Raw genomic sequence first — 25,165 nt, 5'->3', positions numbered from 1 at the left:
TATAGTTGTAAACAAAGAAAGAAACTAAAAAGACCCCTAAGTAGCCAAAGCTATATTTTCACTGGAAGCTGATGCACTTTATTCATAGGAATGGCACCCAGGCCAAGACTTGGTGATTACTGACTCTTATCATATCCACATTTCCAATAAGCATCGTTCCTGGTATATTAGTCCACAGGCAATACAAAGATGAATAGAAAGAGAAGAGGACCTCTTTTCTTTTCCTTTGCTGTTCGAGAGTTTGACAACATACAGGACAGTTTTTAAAGGCAGATAAACTGATATTACCAAGACATGATAACACAATCTGACAGTGAGGAGAGATGACAAAAGTATAAAAAATAGATATGAGAATTTTAAATCCACAAATAAAGATATGATAATTTAAAATCCATATATCCATATGTCTGGAGGTACTCATACATATAGGGGCAAATAATCTCATGCATCTAAATAGTCCTTAAGAATATTCTAGATATAGCTCAGCATAATAATTGATGTTTACGATATTTCGAGTCATACTCTTTTAAAAAGCAGAAAAGTATGTAATTCACTTATTATTATTATTTCAGAACATTAGTCATCTTGAAACTTTTTTTATTTGAAACATTTTAGTCCATGTGATGCCACATACATAAATTATTTCTTACAATCCATTGTTAAATGAAATACATTTGGATATCACACACAAATCATTTCCTACAATCCATTGTTAAATGAAATACATTTGGATTGTCAGGGTTAGAACCATTTATTCTGTACCTAAACCCCTTTGAGCCTTGCCCTAAATACGATGTCCTGGAGATGAATCACACACATCACTATTGTCAAGTAACTCCTGGTCTACTTTGAACACACATAAATAAAGAGATCATTATAACACTAGACTAAACTTCTAGGGAAGGAAAATCATACACAATGTAGATGAAAGAAAAAGATGACTATCTATAATGTAAAAGAAGCCTGAACAAAATGATAAGAAAAAGAATCATCTAAAAGAAAAATAGGCAAAATGATAATTATCTGTCCACTTAAAAGCAAATTCAAATCTTTTCACAACAAATGTGAAAAGATGCTCCTTCTTGGCAGACATCAGGAAAACACAAAGTAAAATAGCAATGAGATATCACTTCTCACCTATCAAATTAGCAAAAGTAAAAGAGAATGATAATACATGTTGCTGGCAAGGATGTGGGGAAGATGTTACTTCATATACACTAATGGAAATGTGAATTATTACATTCTCTTTAGAAAACAATATGGCATCATCTATTAAAACATTGAAAAGTGCATACACTTGGACTCAGAAATACTACTTTTGGGAATCTACCCATAAAAGTTAAATCATCCTTAAAAATGATAAATGTTCAAGGATGCTTATTTCAGTATTGTTTATAAAAATTACTGAACAAAAATCAATGCCTATCAGATGGAAAATGGTGGAAAAATCCATGGTATACTCGTTCCATTAAAAACTATACAACCATTGAAAATAATAACATATCTAAACCCTTTGACTCAAGGAGAGCTGGATGACAGGGAGAATAGTTTTCCATAGCGTTTTAAGTGACAAATGCAAAAAATGTATAATGATATCATATTTAAACCAATGACAAAAATTCCTGCCCATGTATATGTGTGTGTGAATGTATGTATTTGCAAATGATTACAGGAACTTAGAAAATACAGAAGGCATCTGGATTGTTAGACCAGTTTGTAAACAAGCAAAAAAGCTGTATTAAAAAGTAGATATCCCAGATAAAAAGTAAGCTGCCTACATAATAAAGCAGAATATGTATAATTATATTCATACCAAGGCAGAGTATATAAAATTATATCCATCTACATATGCTAGTAGTTATACATCTAAAGAGAGAAGTGAAAGAATGGTCATCAAATTATAGATAACAACTAGAATTTGAAATGGTTTTTACTAACCCTTATATCATTTTACACTTTTTCATTTTTTACAATTAATTTGTATTATTTATACAATTTGGAAAAAGTTGATAAAGTGATAAAAACAACCAATGGCAGTGCTGGTCATTATTGAGTGAAGTCAACTAAGAAGAGTTCATATGGGACATAGAACCTGACCTCAGCTTCAAGAGACTATTGGATCTGGAGGATAGTTGAAGACGGAGGAAGTGCCAGGCAGAAAAAACTGCGTAAGTGAAGGTATGAAAGTGGAAATGAACATGGGGAATTAACCCTGAAACAGTTCGCCCTCATATGGAGAAGGAGGAAAAAAAAAATAACATAAGCAAATGGCTGATATCGCATGACCAGAATCAAACCAAGCATATAGGAAGTGGAAATGGCCACCATGATGATGCACGTACAAAATGTGATTTTTAGAGTTAACCTTAACAAATGAAAACAGCTTGGTTTCTTCAAATTCTACAAATTGACAAATATTTTGAGTTCTTAGTACTTTGTCCATGGTGACACCATGTGTTGCACTCAGATGTAAACTTCAGCTTGGTAACATTTTCATTTTAAACCCTCCTTCCTGTCACTTTCCAACTTGGCTGTAAATATTTGCTTGGAGAAAAAATGTCACTAAAGATCTAAGCTCAAGCTTCCAAAAAAAGAAAAAAAAGGTCATTTTGAAATAAGAAGCTGTATTCTGCATTTTAAGTAAACAAAAAGCCTCAATACCTATGACTCAGAGCTCATTTCAGAAAAAAAAATTGTTTTTATTTATTAAAAGCCTATGAATACAAATGAATTCTTTATTTGGTATTCATTCTGATTTAAGTCCGCCTGCCCCTTTGAGACGGGAACCATGTGTGCTTTGCTAAATAAATGAAAAGGTTGTCTGATGTCACTGTTTCTCTTGTCCTCTGCAATATGGCTGGGGTTTTATTTTTAGTCCCAAGTAAAGAACTATTAATTATATAGAATTCTTGTACTATTGCCAACAAGGGAAGAGCCTAAATGTCACCAAGTAATGATCACCTTGCCCAAACCAGCTAGTGTTACACAGTGGCCCAAGACAGTTTATTTCAATCTGAGAAACATTCTCTTCTATCTTTCACAAGGTGCCTTTCACTCTCAAAGTGAGAGTTCAAATCACAAGGATCACAACTTTACTATTCTGATCACCGTATTATAAAACAAGGCAGATATTATTTCATTTCCAGGGAATTGAAAAAGATACCCAGAACCATCAGGTAGCCCTTCTGATGCCTGATAGTAGAATGGAAGAAAAACTCAGGCCCCTGAAATGCAAATACTATGTCTTTTTAGACAATTATCCTCCTGTGCATAGGGTTGACAATGAAAAAACACACACACACACAAGAAAAATTTCATCATTTCATGCTTTGCTGAATTTTAAGCGTAGCAACAAGGATCAGTGAAAAAAAGAGTCTAAAGAAAGAAAATGAGAACAGATGTTGAGACCAGACACACAATGTCCCAATCCCAGTCCTTCTCTCACTTGCCATGTGACTCTCAGCATTCATTTAACATCACTGAGTCTCAGTTCCCTTCCATGGAAATACGGGATTGTTTTGAGAATTGATGGAATAACATATGAAAAGTGCCCATAAGTACAAGGTAGGCAGTAAAAACAGCTGCTACAAAAGCATCAGCAATGACAATGACGATGACTGTAGTGATGGTGATGATGGTTCTACTGCTGAGGAATTCTAGGATCTTACACAGGTCCCAGAATCTTATATAACCAAGTAGTAAAGGGCACAGGCTACTCATGCTCAAATCCCAGCTCTACTTTTAAGCTGTGCCTCATATTCCTTATTTGTGGAATGTGAATATGAAATGAGTTAATATATTTAAAGTGTTTAGAGCAATACCTTGCACATAGTAAATGTCCCTCTCCCTTAAATAAAAGAGTTGGACAAAAGCTTTTGCAAGTTCAAGCTCTATTATGTCACTTGGTCAGGATTATCAATTTAGAAGAAGCACAAGTACTCAAAACAAGTACAGTCTCTACAGTAAGAAAGACTTGAGTTTATACCCAAGCTCTGAAATGCACGAACTTGTGCCTAGGACATGTTACTTAATGTCTCTGATCCCTGGTTTCCTTCTCTATTCATTAAAAACTCAGCAAATATTTTACTGATTTTTATTGTGCCAGGTCATGTTCCAGCTGAGAATAAACTAAGAGTCATAACACTATTCCTAAGATCGTTAGGAGGATGAAACGAGAGAATACAGGTAGTGTGCTCAACCCAGTGTCTGACATACAGCAAGCCCTCAATAAATGAGAGTTGTAATTCCACTACCTACCCAGAGGCAGATGCTATCAAAGTCAAGCTCTGGAGGCCTCCAGTAACCACTGCCTCACTGACAAATTATCCCAACACCAAGGTTTTTAACCATGCCATCAGGTTTTCTAGCACACCTACAGAACTAGGAACTATGTCCACAACTGCTCATCGAAGTATCAAGAGACAGACTCTCTCCATGGTTCTGATTCAAATAAGAGATGCAGAAGAACAGTACTGGGGAAAAGAGTATCTCTTAACGAAACTGTCCCAGAAAACACGGACACTGGCAGTGCTGTCATCCCTAGACATGAGTGTCAGCAAACCCCTCGCCACCCCAGAGCAGCTTCTGTCTGCCCCATTCAGTCACTGTACTAAAGTGAAAGCAGAAGGTGCCTGGCTCCCTCCTGGGATCAACTCTCACATCTAAGGATACAGAATGAGCCCTGGACCCAAAGACCTGAGTTCAACACCTTCCATTTCTTCCTGGCTATAGGAACTTGGCCAGGTCACATTAGCTTATCACGTGTGCCTCTGTTTTTCATCTGCAAAAGGACAAGGACACCTAATAGGAAGGGCAACTGTTAAGATGTGGACTAAAGGGCTCCATCAACTCTTAAGCTCTGAGCAAATATTGGGCATATGAAGCCGAGTTAGATGCCCTGCCTCTGGGTGCTCACAGACCCACTAATAGGGTAGAGTGGAAAAAAGAGAGGCAACAAAATGAAGGAGATCTGAGTTTGAATCCATCTAGACACTACTATTTTTTTTTTTCTGACCTGACCAATTTACGTAACCTCTTGGAGCCTAGCTTTCTTTATCTGTAAAATAAGGATTACAACACCAGTCACATCGGGCTACTGTGAAGATTAAGCAAACAATTTTTAATGTAATTTAAAATTTAAACCCAACTAGTATTCATGTTCTACTTATTTAAAAATAAGCCCAACTATCTAGTTATTTAAGTATAAACAGAACAAGTTTCTGTTCATTTATTCCATAGTCGTTGGGCACATCCTGCACATACAGTATCGTATAAGGTATGAAGATGATGTACATGAATATATATTGAAAGTTTCCTGCATATAATCTAGTTAGGAAAATATTATGCAAAGTAAAGGAGCAATGCCAATGTTTAGTAATGTGTATTAAACACAGAAGGTATTTAGGTGGGGTGGGGGAAGGGGTTGTCACTTTTTATTTTATACACTTCTGTATCATTTGAATTTCTAAAAAAAAAGTTTGTATCAGAATTGTTAACAAAAAATGAATAAGAGAAAATAAATGTTTAGAAGGTGTCAAAGATGTTAATGATCCTTTAGAAGCCCTTAAAATGAATGTAGTCATTAAACATCAATCATATGCTTTCGTGCAGAGGACTGTGTTATACCCTGAGATTGAATAGCGGAATGGGTAAGCCCCTGCTTTCAAGGAAATTTCACTCTAGTGGGAGAGATGAACACGTGGAGACTTGTAACACAGCACTTCAAGAGGGGCATTTAAAGAGTACTGAGGGAACACGAGCTTCCTGAGAGAAAGGGACCTCTGAGTGGATGTCACTTTTAAGATGGATCCTAATGCATGAGGAGATTCTACAGGACAAATGAATAGAACACATTCTCCAAACAGGGAGTGAAAGTAGCACCTGCAAAGGTATGAAAAGCATATGTGATATGTATTTCATATGTGGTATGGGTTTGTATGTAAGTGCATAGATGTGAGTGTGTGTGAGGCTGCATGTGATGTTGTGTGTGGGTAGGTGTGCATGTGTGAGTATGGTAGTGAGTGATGTAGGTGTAATGCTGTGTATATGTGTGCGAAGGCATGTCTAATGCTGTGTATATGTATAGAAGGCTGTGTGTGATGCTGTGTGCATGTGGGGGGTGTTTGTATTTATGAATGTGTGAAATTGTGTGTGAGTGGTGTGAATGTAATGCGTATGCATGTATGTCAGGGTGTGTGTGACTCTGTGTGTGAAGGTGTGTGTGTGTATGTGCATAAGTGTGTAGGTGTGTGGGTGTGAGGGTAGTGTGTGTGTACGGTGTGAGCATGTGCGTGTGTTGTGTGTCACAGGAACATGAGGAGGGAGTAAGACGGCCAGATGGTGAAAGGCCTTGAAGTCTATAGTCAGGAATTTGAACAGTATGCCTTGGGCAATAGGGAGCACTTTATGTTTTTGATCTGGGAGTAACACGATCAAAGCCATGTTCTAGAAAGATGTGTCACATCTGTGGAAGGGCCCATACTGGAGGCCAGGAGATGAGCTGGGAGGCTCTGAGGATGGGCCAGAATGGGGGCAAGGAGGCTGGAGAGGAGAAGATTAATTGAAATCATTTTGCCATCACTGCTACTTCTGGGTGGCATGTAAGGGTGTTTACTATTCATTTTTCATTTCCGCCCCCAGGTTAAATAAATAAATAAATAATACATGACTGTAGAAGTTGTCCATTCGATGGAAGACAGGTCTGAAAACAAACAAAAAAAAAACACCTCCTCCAAAGTTGTTGAGAAACCCAGCCTGTCCAAATGGAGTACCCAACTTGACCCAAGCAAGAGCACACTCTCCAGGTTATACAAAGCATGTCGGCTAGGCAAACAGCTCCCCTCCCAGCACCAACAGCACACCAACAACTGGAGTCTCCAGTCATGGATGAATGGAGAAACAGAGTTCGTGACTTTCTGTGGTACAATGTGTATTTCACAAATAATTGTCTTATCATGTCAAAGCTAAGTCCAGGCTGCAAGTCTACCTGGAATGTGTCTTGTGCAGTTTGAGATTTTCCTTTACATTTTTTCTAAGCCAGGGGGTAAGACTGGTCTTGCTTCATGCGGGCTCTGGTCGCTCCCTCTTAGGGCTAGTATTTCCCTCTCTGCTTTTCCTTCCCTTCCTGCATCTCTCCCTTCTCCTCACCACCACCCTTCCCACCCCACCCCCACCTCCCACCTAGTTCTCTGTCTCTGCTTCCTCTTTCCCACTGTCTGGCTGTATTTGAAGACTTAAGCTATCTCTGTCTCCCTATTTCTCTTAGCTCTGCCCCCTACCCACTCCTTCCTTTGCCTCTTCCCCTCTCTTCTTTCCTCTCTCCCTATATTCTCACCCTGCATCCCTTCCTGGTATGTACAAAAGATTCCATTTTTAAAAAGGAGCAAGGCTTTTGCTAGCACAAGAATCTGATCGACAAATGTGGTCACTGTAAGGCAACTAGCTGAGTCCAAATTCAAGAAAAAAAAAAATCTTGTCAAAGAGAGAGTGCTGAATGGTGGCTATTCATTTTGAGGGAGGTGGGTGAATCCTGTGGCTCCCAGTTGTCCCTGCACACCAGTATCACCAGGCAGTCTTCCAGCTGGGAAATCCCTATTTGCCAATAAGCCCTGGCCAGCCCCCATTCCTTTCCACTGGGAGCGAGGTGGCACTGCTGCTGTCACATTGCATGTACTGCTCAGCTACTCCTTCCGCTCAGCTCAGAAAAAGAAAAAGCCATAAAATTCAGAATCAGCTAATGTCAGCACTGCAGGGGATTTCAGAGATCTCTTGGTCCAACCCTTGTCAGGTCACTGGTGGAGAGACTGGGGCCCCACGTCGCTAAATGCCAGGGAGATCTATTATTAGAAAACCCAGACCTAGGACCTGTTGCAAAAATCCCTCTGCCCTGGGAACACCTCTAGATTTTGAACAGAATCTGAACAGAAATCTACTATCTAGCATCAAACGTACAAGCAGATAGAAGAAGCTTAAAATAGACACAGAAAGCGGTTCAAATGCACATGGTGCAGGTATGAAATCCACTACATGTTCCCTGCAAGAAGGATTTGGGCAGGGAAGTGTGTGGAAGATGGGGCTGCAGTGGTGGAGGGCTGTAAGCTCTGAAGACCTTTTTAATATGGCTGTATTGTAATACTGCAGTGACAAACCCCGCCAGTCATTCCAAAAGCAAAAGGAAACCCCACTCTGCAGCAGAACTTCCCAGCCCTGGAAACAGATTGTCTTCCTTTTGCACCCATTTAATAACCACTGTATTTAACACGATCAGGGGAATTGTGCATCCTCGGAAGGCACAGTAAGGAAACTCGGTCTGCAACGACGCGATTCCTCAGACACCAAACTAAAATGCATTCATTGGAACTCAGCCTCGCAAAGCCACTGCAAGGCGATTTACAGGCAAGAGCCCCTCTGAAAGAGAGGAGAGGAGGGGGCTTGGAAAGCAAGGGGACACACCTTTTCTGAGCTGTTCGAAACAGGCTGCCTGCAAAGTCCACCCATACTGCGCTGCCAAGGGTTAATTGTCTCAGCAAAAATTGGTACACACACACACACATTCTCTCTCTCCTACTACACCCCCACAACCTCTGCCACCACCACATATTTGAATCTTTTTAATCTTAAATTCCCAGAAATTCCCTGATCAGCCCTATCTTTTCGGAACAGCTCCCCCCACCCCCACCCCACCTGGGCTGGATTCCCACCTCATCATCAGTGAAAGCTCAGAGAGCCGGGCATAATTATTTTCCTACAAGGTTATGCCTAATTGGCCACTAATCTAATTGATTAATCATCTCATTTTTCAAAGCAGCATCAAAGAGCCAAGCTGAGAGGGCAGAAAGAAAGCATGCGTCCGGATGGCGGGAGGGTTAAGGGTCTTTGGGTAAGACCCCTGGCCAGCTTGCCTGGTTTCTAGATACATAAGTGGACAGAAAAGAAATGAAAAGAAAACGCGGACTGAGCGAGGAAATGCGCAAGACCACAGGACTGAACCCCCCGGAAGTCTCGACGCTGCCCAGCCAGTCAGAGTCCAGTCGTCGACGCGGATGAAGTTGTTTCCCCGGGACAGGAAGGGTTAAATGGCTGCGCATCAACTCGGCCTCGACGGGGGTGTCAGGGAGCAAGAGCCGCTTGTCTCGGGGGATTCCGCTTGGGGGGTTCCCGGGAGTCGCCCTGGCGCTCCGGCCACAACTTGGGCGGCTCTGTGCGGCGGCCCTCGCCTGCGCCTTTGCGCGCCACCCAAAACTTTGCGCACACTGCAGCCGCCGCCTTCCCGCTCTTCGCGGTGAGACGCGCGCCGCCAAGTGCCGCAGGCAGCCATCCACAGCCGCCGCGGCAGCTGCTGCCTGGCTTCTGGCTCCAGACTTTCCCCCCACTGCCTCCAGTTCCCACCCAGGAGGCTCCCTCGCGGCCGCGAGAGCTCGGCGCCCGACCCACAGTGGGCAGTGCGGGCGCAGTGTTGCAGACCACCACCTCGCCAGGTCCGGGCAGCGCCCACTAGACGGACAGGCGCCCGCGGCCGCCCCTACCCCGGCGCGCCCACCTCGAGCCTCTCACGCCGCGGCGGGCGGGCGCAACATATTCTCCTACCTCCAGCCGCCGAGGACCACACTCTCCGCTCAGCCCTCTCGACTCATCCTCCGGCTGCAGTAGAGGGCGAGCGGGCTCCGCTTTTGTTCCCTGGGGCTGGCAGGTCCGTGTGGGGCCAGGGCGCGCGGGATACGCCGCGGAGCTGGGTATCCCGGAGAGGGGATGCTCACTCCTAGCGGCTCCGCTGGCAGCAGTAGTGGCGGTGGCAGCAGAGGCAGCGGCAGCAACAGCAGCAGCAGCAGTAGAGATAGTGCCGGCTCTCTGCAGGCCACATCTTTCATACCTTATACATCACTACCGCATTCCCCCGAATAGGGGAGCCCCTCAGCATTTCGCCACCTAGCGCGGAATGCTGTTGCCGGAAGAGGTGGCGCGGCCTGACCGACCTGGCCTGAATGTGAGCTCTGAGGGGGAAGGACCTCAGCACCCACTCGCAGACTCCCTTCTCCGCTACGGTCACAGTGAGGTCTACAACTTGCAGCCATTCTGCAGTCTTCAGTTTGCAGTTCTCAGTGTCTGCTCCCCTGGGAAGTATAGACTTCAGGTTAAGCAAAAGTGATTTACTGGGGAGAGCCCTCTCTGTGCTGCCTCTAGGGTCTTGGCCTGCACGTGCTTTTACACAGCCTCCTCCTTCTTGGGGTGTTCACAGGTGCAAGATTTTGCAGCAGCAGACACACACTCTTCTGCAGGTACATAAACCCCTGAGACATGTTATGCACACCCCACAATCAAGTGTGTGGGCACTGAAGCAGGCAGACCAGGGTTTCAGTTGTAGCTGTGTGGTCTTATCAAACGACCAAATGATTGAGCTTCCATTTCTTCATCTACAAAATGGGAACCATATGTCTCAAATAATTGTGAGAATCACATGAGACAAGCACAGAGCTTGACACATGGTAAGTGATAGCAAAACATGAGTTTTTCTTCCTTCATCTGGTGCAGGTCTGCCCTTCCTGAGGTAATTATATATCAGTAACAATTCACTCATCAATAAATATTTTTGTGTGCTTACTATAAGCCTACCTCTACTTTATGGAGAGGAGCAGAACATTCAAAAGAACACAGACAAGTAATGTTTATTCTCTTGTAACCTGCTCTTTAGTAAGACGGAAAATAAACAAGTAAATCAGCAAGAAACTATTGGATAGTAATAATCGCTATTGACCAAAATTTAAGTAGATGGCGACATGTGATAGAAAATGACTAGGGTAGGACATCAAGCTGGGCATTTGGGAAAGAGGCCTCCAAGCACATGACCACTAATCTGAGATCTGTATGATAAGGAACCAGTCATTAGAAATAGAGGGAACAAGAGCCAAGGCCCTGAAGAAGGAACAGGTTGAATGTGTTTGAATAGCAGAAGGAAGGAAGTGTGGCTAGAATGTAGCAAGAGTGATGAGTTGATGACACGAGATGAGGTGGAGAGGTTGAAGAGGGAGGCTGGTCTTATGGGTAAAGATCAGTAAGGGAAATTGACTTGATGCTAAGTTTGGAGTTTTGGGGGTTAGAGATGTAACTGTTACAGGATTGGAAAGAGTGATTTTTATTTGTAAAAGCTCACTCCAGCTGCTGTGCAGAGACTGTACTGAAGGGGGCGTGGGTGGAAGGAGAGGATCCAATCAGAGTGTCCCACGGTGCTGAATAAAAGTCCCTTTCAAGTCCCTGACCTCCACAACCACAGCAACTTCCCCTCTGCCTGTAGTTCCGCTAGGAAAAAAAGGCCACTGGACAGCTACCCTGGGAGTCTGGGTATGAGTTTCTCCTACCACTCTCTGAGTATCCTTTTCCTTAACTGGAAAATATAAATAATAATCTATATATTCTCATAAAATTATTGTGAGGATGAAATGTGACAAGGAAGGCACCTAAGGTGCTAAATGACCATTAATTTCATGTTCAACATTTCTCTACTTTCAGGTCTTCAAGGAGCCTCTGGAGTGCTCCTATAACCCTTCTGTCCTGTCCAGGACCAGGCAGGGGTTGCCTGTTTGTTGAGTCCATGAAGAGCTTCTCTCAGCATCTGGGATGCTTGCATTAGTAATGCCAGCCCCTGAACCCATCTGTCTTTTTCTCAAGCAGGAAACATTTCTAGCAGGAAAGATTTTCATTTTGTTTAGGTCTTTTCGATTTTTTCCTGTCTGCCACCTTCATCTAGTTAGAAGCATGCAGGACATCATCATATAAAGCACTCAAGATATAAAAATAGAAAGGAAAACAGAGCTGTTTGGGGATGTGTAGAGCCAGAGATGGCAAGAAAGGGAAACAGACAGTCCTTTCTCTCTTAGCAACAGGAGGAAAGGTTTTCAGCTGAGACACGTGATAATTTCTGATATCAGTATAGTGTAACAGATTCCAGAGGCCTCCAGGATCCTGCTCCCCACTGTTACCACAGAAACTCAATGAGATAAAACAGGCATGATTTGATATTGCCCCCTTTTGACAGATGAGAAAGCTAAACCCCAGACAGGTGAAGTAGCAGAGCTGGAACTTGGACCCAGGTGCTCTTGACTTTCTCCTTCTCTAAGCCCAGGTGCTTCAAATGACCCCAACCCTAATGGTGTTGCCTAATTCCCAGGGCCCCGAAGCACTTATCCAATTGAGACCCACAACTGTAGATCACCAAGACAGTCAACTCATTCCCTTGTGCCCAACTCAATGTACTGCACTTCTCTCCATCTTTTCCAAGCTAGTTTCTCCAACTCCAAAACTAGTATATTGAAGTCCAGATAGGGATCTTAAATGTTAAGTGGTCATAGAAACTTACTCACTACTGCTGGGTTGGCAATCAGGGAGAGAACAGATGCTAGTGGATGTACCTTTGGGTTGCTGCATGGGAATCAGAGAAAATGTGAGATCTGACTTCGAATCTCTACTGTCATTTATTGTGTTTTCTAAGCAAGTTATGAACCTCTCAAAGTTTTAATTACCTTATCTAAAAAATTGAATCACTATCTGCCCCAGGAGCTGTGAAGACTAAAGGAAATGCTCTAAGGATTTGCTCATTTGTCTATCTATGTTCTTAAATATTGGTATCATTTTCTTCTCTCCTGCCAACCCCACCACCACTGGCAACTGGTTAACAACTGACTCTGATTGTTGTTAACAAGCCTGATTAACAATAAAGCCCTGAGTCATGGCATTTGCCAATTTCCTGAGTGTAAATATCCTCACCTTGGCTGATTTCAAGTTACCAAAAAAGTGTGTCACTGAATGTGGAATTAAGAAGAGGTGTGCACAGTCAGTTATTGTGAGCCTGTACTACCAGCTGGACCCATCACATCACCACTGATAAAAATCAGCCTCAAATAGTTGGGCTGCCCTTGACAGTTTAGAAAGTACTTTATTTTACGTTATTTCCTGTGATATTCACAAGAATCCTTGAAGGGAAATGATCATCCCTATTTCCCCAACTGACAGATGGTAAAACTGAGAACCAGAGAGATTGAGTGACTTGCTCAAAGACCAACAGCTAACTAGTAAGAGTTAAGATTCAATCCTGAGCCTTCTGGCTCCAAATCTAGGGATCCTTCTACGCTCTGTACCATACATTACCTGGGTGATCACTGCACAAGCTCTGCAGATGTCTTTCTCTTTCAGGGCCATGATACTAGGACCTGAGCTTCTGTTTTTCAATTGGACAGGCAGGAATAGTCATCCCAGCCCTTCGCAGATACCGTGAGAATCAAATGAGATAATGCAGATGAAAATAATTTGTAAAGCACCCTACAAGGATAAAAGTATGAATATTATAGTTAGTGGCTGGAGAAAAAATATGGAAACAACAAATCCCAAGCCCTAGAGTAACTTATAAACCACAGAGGAGGCAGGACCACCCTGCACACATTCACCACATTCACTTCAGATCCACACTCAAGGGGAAACATGCAGTAAGATATTGACTCAGATCCTTTTTAAACGTATATTAGTATAAAGACAATGGGAATGTGAAGGATAAAATGATGTAATTTTAATTACAAGCATAGCCAGAGTTGTTCAGAAACCTTGCTGCTTTTCTCTCTTGCTGTTTGTAGAAATATAGTCATTTCCTACTCCAGTGCTGCCCCCTACCCCACCCACCTCCTTTGAGAGAGGTCGAGATCACCAGCTTAAGGCAAAGGGAATTTATTAAGGCAAAGACAGAGGCGTTTGTCACTTGGCAGTCCAGAGTGAAGCCAGCTCTTTTCTATCGATGATGTCATCACGTCTGTGAACTCTCTTGCTTGCTTGTTCATTCTCTCTCTCTCCTTCTATACCCCCATTTCAGAAAGCGTTCTTCCTGTAGGAAGCAGGAAGGGTCATGGCCACCAAGAGCTCTAGGCTTCTATTATCTCAGGAAAGAAACATTATCTCTCCCAGTCTCAAACATATGGAAAAAATAAAATAAAATGTTCGGCTTGTCCTGGATTAAGTCATGTGCCTAATCTCTACTAGAGGGACTATGATTGACCAAGTCTAACACAGAATGAATCTTGTGGCCAAACTTCATGGACTGGAGGAGAGGTGGTCCCCCAACGGCAAGAAAGTCCTTTTGCCAGATAAAAGGAAGGAGTACTAGGGAGACAAAATTAACAGGCATCTAATGCGGTGACAGACTCAAAACTCAACTACTGCTTGTTAAATGCCTCTTCCACTTTCATTTAATTTTCACAATAAGCCTGTGAGGTAAGAATTACTATGTCTGTTTTGTAAATAGGGAAACTGAGACCTGAAGAAATCAAACTAATGTGCCTAAGCTCCCCTGTTCCAAGTATCAAAGTCAGGATTCGATTCTGACACTTCTTGGCCCCAGTGCCTGCGCTCTTTCCATTGCATTTTCTGCAGGGCCTGTGGCCATGGAGTTCAGCTGTGGGGTCTATGAAATGAGGGTATCGCTTCAGGCTCAGCCCTTCTGAGAGGGAGAGAGGGGACCAAGAGCCATGTGCTACCTCTCTCACAAGGCGTGTTTTCTCCCTCTCCAGTGCAAGTTTAAGAGAACGCTCTTCACTATCATTGGCATTGTTGCCAGAGTCTATGGGTGCACGGTTGCCAGGGTGAATAGAGTGATTGCAGTGAAGATGGATCCTTCAGAAAAGGCGCCATGGCAGCTCTGTGAGTACCAAAGCCGGTGTGTGCCTACCCTTGCAACTACGAGCTTCTTTCTCCAGTCTTGTGTGCCATCTACCCATTTTCCAAGGGCCAGCAGCCAGCCAGCACAATGCCTTTATAGGCTTCTGGCAGAACTAAGAAAAGAAGGAGAAGAGATACAGAGGGATGAAAGGTGGAAAAGAAATGGTGGGTGCTTTAGAGAATTAGCAGATGTTAAATTGTGGAGATTTATTCAGAAATGTGTTCAGATGATAATCAGAAGCACCCGTACAATGCTGCAATTTATGATAAACCTACTGTGTGCATTAGCTCATTGAATCCTCCCCAAGGTTCTCACAATGTTATTTTAGCACCATGTTTATACTGTCTGTCTGTCAATCCCCACTAGTCTGTGAGATCCTTGCAGTCATGGGCTTTTTATTGTTCATCTCCATAGCCCCAAAAGTCTATAGACTGGCTGGCACTAATATAGGCTTGGAAAACATTTGACAAATGAACAAACATGATGTATAAGTGCATGATCAAGAACCCATACAGGATTTCTGATTCCAAGTCCACAAATTGATCTCCCCCACTTTTCTGAACTCCTATAAAAATTATGGTCGGGGAATTAATTTGACACTCATATGCTGACTTGCGCCATCTCTTGAGTTGTTGTGTTGAACTATAATTTGAAATTTTTATTGTTATTAAACATTTCACAAGGGGATTTATGTCTTGTTTTCACAACTAGCCTGTGAGCTCATTCATTCATGCAATAAGCATTCACTGAATTATGCATTGGGCATTGTTACATGGGTTGTTCCATTTAACCCTTCCTTCTTCTCCATAAGTATAATTATCCAGAGCCTACTGTGTGTCACAGGCACTATGCTCAGTGTGTGATATCATCTGTCCTGACAATTCAAAATCTCCAACCAAGTTGCAAACTCAAATGCCTTTAAAGGCCACATTAGTAAGCTCAGGGAGTGACTCAGTTGACAGCTAGGAGAGAGTGAGTGTATTTGGATAGGGCTTCTACAGATGACCTTGCAGCTTGTGCATCATACAAAGGTCCCCAGATGAAGACATGAGGTTGGCCTAAAATCCAGCCTGCTCTCCAAACCATTCATCAGGGTGTGGGGCTATGACTGCATGCAGGTGTTAACACCTTTTTTTTCTTTCCCTGAAAAGCACTTTAGCTTGCTAAGCCCTGCACCTGAGGCTGCAATTGGTCAAAAGGGCTACTCTCCTAATTTGCATGAGGGCACAGCATGTGCTAAGGGAGGACCTATCATTTATGGTGTGTGTTGGGGATAGGAAGGAAATAAACCTTAGGTTGCACCTCCCCACTAAGGTCATTAAAATTTAATTAAACAGATTGCTGCACAAATAAAATACTTCTATAAAACATATTCCACTTAGAGTAACCCCTAGTTTCTAGCTGATTCTTTATAAACAACTCTACAAAACAGACATTAGCCATCTAATTTTACAGCTGGGGGAGCTAAACCTCAGAGAATTGAAGTGACCCCTATGAGGTTATGGTTTATGATGTAAGGCCCCAAAAGGTTACGTGCATCCAGAGCTAGGAATGTAATTCAGCTTCTATCGAGTGACAGGACCTGGGCCCCTTACACTTGATCTTGATCTTCTTGCAGGATTCCAGGCTTTGAGTGTGATGTTTAGTTGGTGCCAGGGAAGATGAAGACTTGCTTATTTGGATTTTAAATTTGTACTGTTACCGTGGTGGGGAGGGAAGATTCACCCCCAACACATTCCTCGTACACATGCACACACATGCATTCAAGGATAATTTGGGGTTCCCCACGACAGGCACTCATCAGCTCTCCTGTCCCAGCATTGTTACGGCGGGTGTCTTCGCACACCAGGAGGAGTCTGAGAACCCCGTGAAGGAGCAGCTGTGTCTGTCAGCCTCACAGGCAGTGAGGAGTTGCTGCAGACAACAGACACGCCGGGGGCACCAAGGACCCATTCTGTTTACTCTGCCTCCCTACTGCTCAGTTGTTCGGTCCAATCTGTTTCAGGACTTCAGTCAGTGAAAAGAGTGAAAAAGAAAATCCTTTTAAACCGACAGCCGAGATATTTTGCAGGTCTAGCTGGGAGCTTCCTGGAAAAATGAACCAAATGTGGCTTTGAATGGCACAGACGAAATGAGGGTTCTAATTCCAGCTCTGCTGTAAATCACTGTGTGGCCTTGGACTGGGCAGTTACCCTGTCTGGACTCATTTTTCATAAACACCAGGCACAGACAAGGTGGTCTCTGGGGTTCCTGGCAATTCTGTGGGCTATGGCTTGATAACTCTCTGCAAAACTGGACACAGAGATAACAGCAAATATTGGAGCAGAGACTGTCTGCTGGAGAAAGACGAAGGTTTGACAGTTAGGTAAGGAACCCAGACCTCAAACACATTCAACACTGACATCATTAATTGAATTTCCTGTTTGATACCTTTACAGGGCCAGGGATGTTTTCAATTAACGTGGGTTAGTAGGTGTTGAAGGGGGTCTATAGCAATGATGATGCCATTGGGGATCTGGCCATCTAGGCAAAGAAGCAGCACTGTGCTGTACTAACAGGAATAAGGACTTCAAAATCAAAGTGCTCTGAGTTCAATTCCTGCCTCTGCCCTTAACACTCAGTAGATAATTATTTAATGAATAAGCTCACTGTGTGTCTTTGGGCAAATTGCTTAACTTTCCTGAGCTGTGGTTTCCTCTATTCTTAAGTGAAATAATAATAATGCTGGTTTTACAGGATTAAAATTTTACAGGATTGTAAAATTAAATAAGGTGATATAAGTGACCCATAGTAGGCACTCAAAATTATTAGCTTTCTTTCTATCTTCCCTTTTCTTGTAGGGATATGCTATAAAACTGCAAAAAGCTTAAACAAACTGGAACAGAGACATAGGATCCAGAGATGGAGCAGTGTGCACATGCCCAAAGGTGATTTAGTGGGTCAGGGAGATAGGACAGGATTTCATGAGAAGTTCCTTACTCAGAATTCTCCAAGCGATGCTTGGAAGTTTGGGACATTCTGCCTGTACTTCTGCCTTCCTTCCCTATGCTCAGGCCTGTTGGTATCTTACCCATTGTTCAGGGCTTAGTTCAGAGACTACTTTCTCTTGGAAGATTCCCATGATGCCTGAGCTACATGTAATCTTTTCTTCTCTGGACTTCCTCCAGTGCTTCAAGTGTGCATCCATTCCTTTGGACTTTGTGCTATAGCCATTTGCCTCCAAATCTAACATCCCCTATAGGCCATAAGTTCCTGTAGGTTAGAGATCAAGTGGGTCTCACTTATCTCTGTACAGATACATCCAAAAGATGTAGGGCCTGGCACAGAGAATAGCCCAGTCGATGTGTGTGAAATAAACTGACCAGGCTTCCTAAGAGGAAATTAGAGAGGGGATGGGAGGAGATCCATGATTTTGACAGACTCTTCCAAACCCAATTAAAGAGTCTTAATTCTTTGTTCAAACCATGAAAAGCAGGCAAGATACAGCTTTATCCACAAAGAATGGTCTGGTTAGGAGCTGGGCTGGCCTAATTGAAATAATAAAGTAATGATGATAGATAACACTTACATAGGTCTTACTAAGGACCAAGCATTGCTTTAAGTGCCTTATACATATTAAACCATTTAACCTTCACAATAACCCTATGAGGCTAAGACTATTACTAAACCTATTTATGGCTGAAAAGTTTGAGGCTCAAAGACTACAATAATATACCTGAGAACCCTCACCTGGTAAGTAGGAGAGCTGGGATATAAACCCAGGAAGTCTTACTCCAAAATCCACATGGCATTCCCTAAATACAGAAGGAAAATTCCCTGTGACCCAGAAAACTATGAGATTATGTTCCCTGGGAACTCAGGCAAGTCACTAATCATCGTTGGGCTCGTATTTCCCCCCATCAGAAGGTGGTTTCAGAGCCGCCCTTCTCACCTTCGCAAAGCCCTTTACACAACGTCATATATCAGCTTAAAGCACCAGTTTAGGGAAATAATAGGAAGGAGACTAAACTGGCCAGCATAGAGGGGAATCTGGGCCCCTTTCCTGTTTCTTGAAGGTGATCCTGTCTGCCTTCCATGCACAGAGAGGCCTCGGCTGGGCCCTCCCACCACTATCACCTCTTCTCCCAGCCATAGGCTAATAATGAAGCAACATACACATGGGGACGTATGCCCATCCCTCTCCTCAATATCATCCTTATTGCCTGATCATTAGCCTAAAGTAATGCGCCTGTTGTGGGCTAGCCACTGTTGACCTCCCCAACTCCAAGTCTGGCCACTCTCCAGCCGGCACACTCAGTCCAGCCAAACCAAACCCCTGCCATTCCTCAAAAGTGCTTTTTTAAAATTTTTCTAATGCCTTGTGTTACACATAGGTGCACACTGTTTTTCTAATCACTATGTGTTGTCCCTCACCTGAATCTACCCCTCTGACTTCCGCTCATCTTTCAAAAATTAGCTCAGGCATCATCTTCTTTAAGATTTCCGTGGGACTCAACCTCTGCCATGCTCTACCTCATACCCTCATCTGTGTTTCTTTATTTGTGATGACACAGTATTGTCATTATCCCTTTGCTTCCCTGGCTTCCCGAGAGTCCATAAAACCCTGATGGCAGAGACTGTTTCTTTTATTTCTATTCTCCAAACTGGGAGTAGAGGTGCTCAATAAATATTGCTACATAAATAATAATTTATGTGCAATAATTTATCACAGAATTGCAATGTATACAGCACTTCATATTTTTCTCGGGCTTATCAAGAATATAAGGTAGATATTTGTGGGTATTTGTATCCTATAACAGAAACAAAGTTTGGCCATATCCCCGAGTTAAAAAATTAAACTGTAGGTGCTGAAGCTCAAGTCCTATGTCTTTAAACTGCATTCAGTGAACCCCAAATAAATAGCATTTTTCCCTGCCTAGGTTTTGGAAAAAATAAAAAATAAATAACAGTAAAGAGAGAAACCAAAGTGTCAACTATATTACTGCTAGAGGACAAGTTGGAGGACATGGCCTTAGGTCCCTTAGCCAAGTGACTTGCAAATACCTAACTCTAGAACTGGACAGACAAGCCCACCAGTCCAAGGCATTCCTGAATTGCCTTACCTGATACCTGCCAAGGTAAGACCTAAGGAATGAGTAAGCAGAGAGGAACAAATGCTCTCTGCAGATAGACCTCTCCCAAGAGAGAAGGAAAATGGATCTGAGTGAGCGTGCCTAGTTATTGTTTCCAAATTCACCAACCAGAAAAAGTACTTAAATTCCCCCTGAGAAGGGGTAGAGAAAGGCCAGATTCATGCAAAAGGAAAATCCCTTCTCATAGAAAGCCAGAGTAAGAAAAAATGATTGCATAACTCTAATAATAACCCAAAAGACAAGCTTTGAGATCAATTTGTTTTTTTGTATTTGTTTTTGTTTTAGTAGAGAGAGGATCTCCCAATGTTGCCCAGGCTGGTCTTGAACTCCTGGGCTCAAGCAATCCTCCTGTCTTGGCCTCCCAGAGTGCTGGGATTACATGCATGAGCCACCATGCCCAGCCTTTCAGACCAACTTGAAGAAAAGTTCCATTCCTCAGATACCCCCAGGTAGAATTTACCAAACCTGTTCATGGATTTTTAATTTTTGCAAAAATAGTGAGTTGTTTGCAATCTCTATAAAACATCCAAGCAACGGTGTCTGAAAGACGATTGAGTCTATATTCCCATAGTGCAGAGGTTAGGTCTGGGCTCAATCTGTCATTGTAGGAGACATCAATCTATAAAGGTAACTAAAAAGAGGAGAGTAATGAGACTCCCCAGATAGAATAGATAAAGTGAGATAGAAATAGACTAAAACGCAGTCCCCTAGAACACTATCAGTTAAGGGACAGAAAAAGAGGAGGAGCCTATAGAGGGCACTAAGGAGTGGCCAGAGATGTCAGAGGAAAGACCTGAGAAGAACTGGCTGTGCAAGCCCAAGGAAAGGGAGGTCACAGTTGAGGGAGGGGCCATCAGTGTCCTGTGTTCCTGAAGGATCAAGCCTGATCCTCCCTCCTCCAACAAAAGACCTCAGTTGGTCAAGAGATCAAGACCATCCTGGACAACATGGTGAAACCCCATCTCTACTAAAAATACAAAAATTAGCTGAATGTGGTGGTATGCACCTGTAGTCCCAGCTACTGGGGAGGCTGAGGCAGGAGAATCGCTTGAACTCGGGAGGCAGAGGTTGCAGTGAGCTGAGATTGCACCACTACACTCCAGCCTGGTGACAGGGCGAGACTGCATCTAAAAAAAACAAAAAAAACAAAAACCTCAGTTTCCTCATCTCAGTTTCCTCAACTGCAAACTGAGTATAATAAATAACATCTTCCTAAAGCAGTCATTAGGACTGGACTGTTAATGAGTATTTGATTTTCTCATTTTTGGCACATGTTAGGCACAATTATTCATCCCAATTAACATAGGCAGGACCTCTGATTTGCTTAATCCAATAAAATATAGACAGAAGTAATGTGTAGCATTTCCAGGTAGAAGCTTTGGGAGTTAGTGTGTGCTTTACCATTTTCTCTTCCCTCTCTGTCATGACAATCTCAATGTTCCTAAGTAGCTTCCTTGTCACTCTGAGTCCAAGAGTGAAAACAAAGATAACACTGAGTAGAGTCAGCAGCCAACCTATGATGAATATGTAACATGAGCGAGAAATAAACCTTTGTTGTTTCAAGCCACCTAGATTTCTGGAATGCTTGTTATTGAATAATAATGTAACCTATTCTTACTGATACAATACCTTGTAAAATTACTGCAAGAATTACATGCAAAAATATGTAATATGGCATAGAGAACAAGATAATATGGAAAACAGAGGCCAATTAATAAATAATGATTCCTTTTACTTTTTGGGAGCTGTAAAAAGTCCCGCTATTTGGATAAGACATATCTGGAGTTGTTTATAGGATGCAGAAATTGTTTTAATAGTAATTGATGATAGCCGACATTTATTGAATCATTACTACAAGCCAGATTCTGTATATAGAAAAATTCCTTGCTCTTGCTAGCTTATTTCCCTGTCGTTTATTTTTCCTCTCCCTGAATCACTTCCAGTGATCCTTTTCAACCAACTAGATAATGTCCTGTTCATCTCAGGGCAAAAAGGGGCTCTGGAAATCACGTAGCTCAATGTCTGCCCAATGTCAGAGCTTCCTTCACAATCTCCCTGGTATGTAGACATCCAAATTTTGCTAAATCAATCTCTATGGCATGTTGCTTGCTACCTCATAAAGCAGTTGCTAGACCATAAGTTCTGAAATGTTAGGGCCCATATTTGTTGTGTTCACTTTGGAATTTCCTGTGGCCAGCATAGTACCTGGCAACATAGTGGAATGTCAATAAGTATATCTTAAAAGAATGACTGACCATACAAACCAACATTTATTTGGCTCTAATTTTTATTTTCCTTGTCTGTAAAATGGTGGTAACAATACTAACCTCAGAAGACTTGGTAATGCATGTACCTGATATATTGTAGAAGCTCTATTAGTGTTATTTTCTATCCCTTATCTCATTTCTTATTCTGAAACAAAGCACAACATAAATGAATGTTGGAATACAAATTGAGCCATTCATTGGTCTTCCAACTAATATTTCATAGCCAAATTTCTGGGTAATTCCTGGAACAAAAGCATGATATGTATAGTGTGCACTTATAATCATGTACTTGCAGATTTTGGAAGGCAGTATAGTTCAACGATGAGAAACTCAAGCTCTACAGTCTGACAAAATTGGATGAAAATGTACTCCTTGTGGATTGCTTGACCTTACAAGTTTCCTATACTTACCAGTAGCCATCAAACCTTTTTATCTTTAAATGAGGATACCTCATAGGGTTGTTGCAAGGTCCAAAGAAAATAAAATGACATAAAGTGCTCAGCACAGAGTCTGCAACATAGCAAACATTTATTAAATATGTGATATTGGTGTTATTCATGTAGGATGTTAAGAGACCTTAGAGACCATCTATTCTTAGAGACCCCCAATAAATTCACAAGAGCTAGATAATTAGATCCTGTCTATAATGTGTTGGCTTTCACTACCTCTCACTTCCATAAATAGATATAGCCATCTTTGACGATTCTGATGTATTAGTTAGGGTAATAGTGGCCGCTGTAACAAAGACATCTAAAGTGTATATGGCTCATATATACTCATATAAGTTATTTCTCACTCAAGTTCAGACTTGGTTTTCCCATTGGTTGCTGGCTTTCCTCCACGTGATGATTTAGGGGCATAAGTTATTTGTGTCTTCAATACATGACTTCCAAGGACATCAAGCTTGCCTACATCAAACTATTAGGAAAGAAATGAGGAAGTGGTGAAGCCATGTCTGTTTTTTCATGCCATTGAAGTGACACACATCTCTTCTGTTCACACTTTTTTGGGTGAGAACTAATCACGTGGCACCATCTAAATGTAGGGGGTGCTGGGAAATATAATAGCTATTTGGCTTGGCAGCTATTTCCCAGTGGCCACTCTATTCTAATTCTATTAAAGGAGAAGCATGAGTTTTGATGGTCAGTTAGCTGTATCTCTCATAACTGATAAGCCTATTGTCATCTATATTTTCTTTGCTATGATTTGCACGGTCCTAGAAGAAAGGTTTTAATTTAAACATAAGCATCCCTAAAGCAGTATATTACCATGTGGCATAACTCATAACAATTTCAAATGAATATCACAATGGAGGCAAGAAGTAGAGTGTAGAATGTGTTGGGAAAGGGAAGGAGGAAGTGATAGAAGAAACAAGAGAAAGTTAGAATTGAGTAGAGCTAGGAGAGGGCACTTTACACACAATATTTATAATCTTCAAAAGAATCCTTTAGGAAGAATGTACTTCCCATTCAATAAACAAGGAAACTGAGGCTCAGAGAGGTGGCACGGCTTGCCCAAGGTCACACAATGTGAAACTGCAGACCACAGATTCAATCCCAGATTGGTCTAAAGGCAAATCAAACATTCTCTTTCTCTCTCCTTATTTCTCTCTCTCAAGGCAAACTTAAGAGGAGTCTCTTAGTGTAACTCTTTCAGTCTTCCTCACTGGCCTGCTCTGTTCTCCAGTTGGCCAAACTTTGACCAGTTCCCTTTCTTCTGGAAGGAGTAAGCTTGCAATTGGTTTTAATTCCCACTTCCATTGACATTGCACTGTAGTCTCATCCATAAGTAGAATTACAAGGATAATCTAATGCTCACCCACTTTTATTAACTCCTCTAATCAAACCAGCAATTTTTTTTCATATTACATGAAAGGATATTAATAAATTCTGTTTATGGCAAAATCTGTGAATTTTCTACTTTAAATAACCTAATATTTCCCTACACCTCAGTCAAATCCTATCTATATCTTGACAGCAATGTCCATACTACTTTGAATGGGAGAAAAAAGGATAGGATCAGAACTTTTAGGAGCAAAATATGAATTTCCACATTGCATTTGACTTTACCATTTCAACACAGATTGTGATCCTACTGTTGAAGGATAATAAAAAAAATTAGCTTCATTTGCTGTAGGTGATTTCCTCATAAATGACTCATATTTGTCTGGTAAATTTTGCCCAGCCCTCTCATCCAGGAGGTACTCATCAGCCACAGAGAGCCAAATACTAAGTTTGACACTGGTGGATGCTTATTTTTGATCACTTCAATTTATAGGAATTTTTCTCTGTCTCTATACACACACACACATACACCCCACCACCACCACCACCACCACCACCACCACCACAGAGAAGAGAATCCAGTACAATTCACAGGGAGAATTAATTAGTGCATATCAAATGTGAGCTTGACAGGGCTATGATTTAAATACAAAGATGCCTGAAGAATTATGAGTCAATATTTGAGCTCCATGCTAGTCTGATGCTATTGTATCCACCTGAACAAATACGGCCTAGCATCCTACCTTCTTTGCAGCTGTTTGAGTCTCTCCCTACAGGGTGGTAGGTCTGAAGGGGCCTTTTCAGTGGGGGAAGAGGGTAGGGAAGGATTCTACACAGGGCTCAGCAAGCTGGAAGACAGCTGGAGGGAACAAGCTTCTCTCCTTCACGCTTCTCTCTGCTGCCAGGAAACAGCAGTTCCACAAGTAGAACAGAAGCACTCAGTCAGCTGGATGTCCACATGGAGACTTTTACCCAGGATCTGACACATTAACTGTGGGACATCTGGTAAAAGTCCCTTTCTCCCTGCTGAGCCTCACTTTTCTCATTCTTAAAGTAAAGATAGTATTCCTGCCCTCATAAAGTTGCAAGCATTTTTAAACGTTTACATGTTTAGGGCAATCCTTTATCCCAGGCTCTGATCTAACATTTGCAGGCAGTTTCTCACCCAATCCTCCTAAGAATCCTATGAATCCATGGATACAAAAGGGAACCAAGGAGCAGAGAATTGGAGGATTTTTCCCAAACACACTAGAATAGTAAATGATTATATGAATGATGACAAAAAACAAT

General features: G+C 42.1%; 1 protein-coding gene across 6 annotated transcripts in view; it reads right to left on the bottom strand.

The window, feature by feature from the left end:
- DAB1 (DAB adaptor protein 1) overlaps positions 1 to 10,007 on the bottom strand; it is a 1,250,774-nt gene extending 1,240,767 nt beyond the window's left edge. For 2 of the 6 annotated variants that reach the window (XM_008977956.4, XM_008977957.4), the window contains exon 1: positions 9,586 to 10,002. The gene's annotated coding sequence lies outside the window, so the exon portion shown is untranslated. Of the gene's footprint in view, positions 1 to 9,585 lie in introns of all 6 variants that reach the window. The other 4 variants (XM_063600988.1, XM_063600992.1, XM_063600986.1 and 1 more) reach the window with 3 other exon arrangements.
- Positions 10,008 to 25,165: the final 15,158 nt, after the last annotated feature.

The sequence above is a fragment of the Pan paniscus genome, chromosome 1 (genome assembly GCF_029289425.2).
Source record: "Pan paniscus chromosome 1, NHGRI_mPanPan1-v2.0_pri, whole genome shotgun sequence".
Lineage (NCBI taxonomy): Eukaryota > Metazoa > Chordata > Mammalia > Primates > Hominidae > Pan > Pan paniscus.
This window is presented reverse-complemented; position numbering and strand designations above follow the sequence as displayed.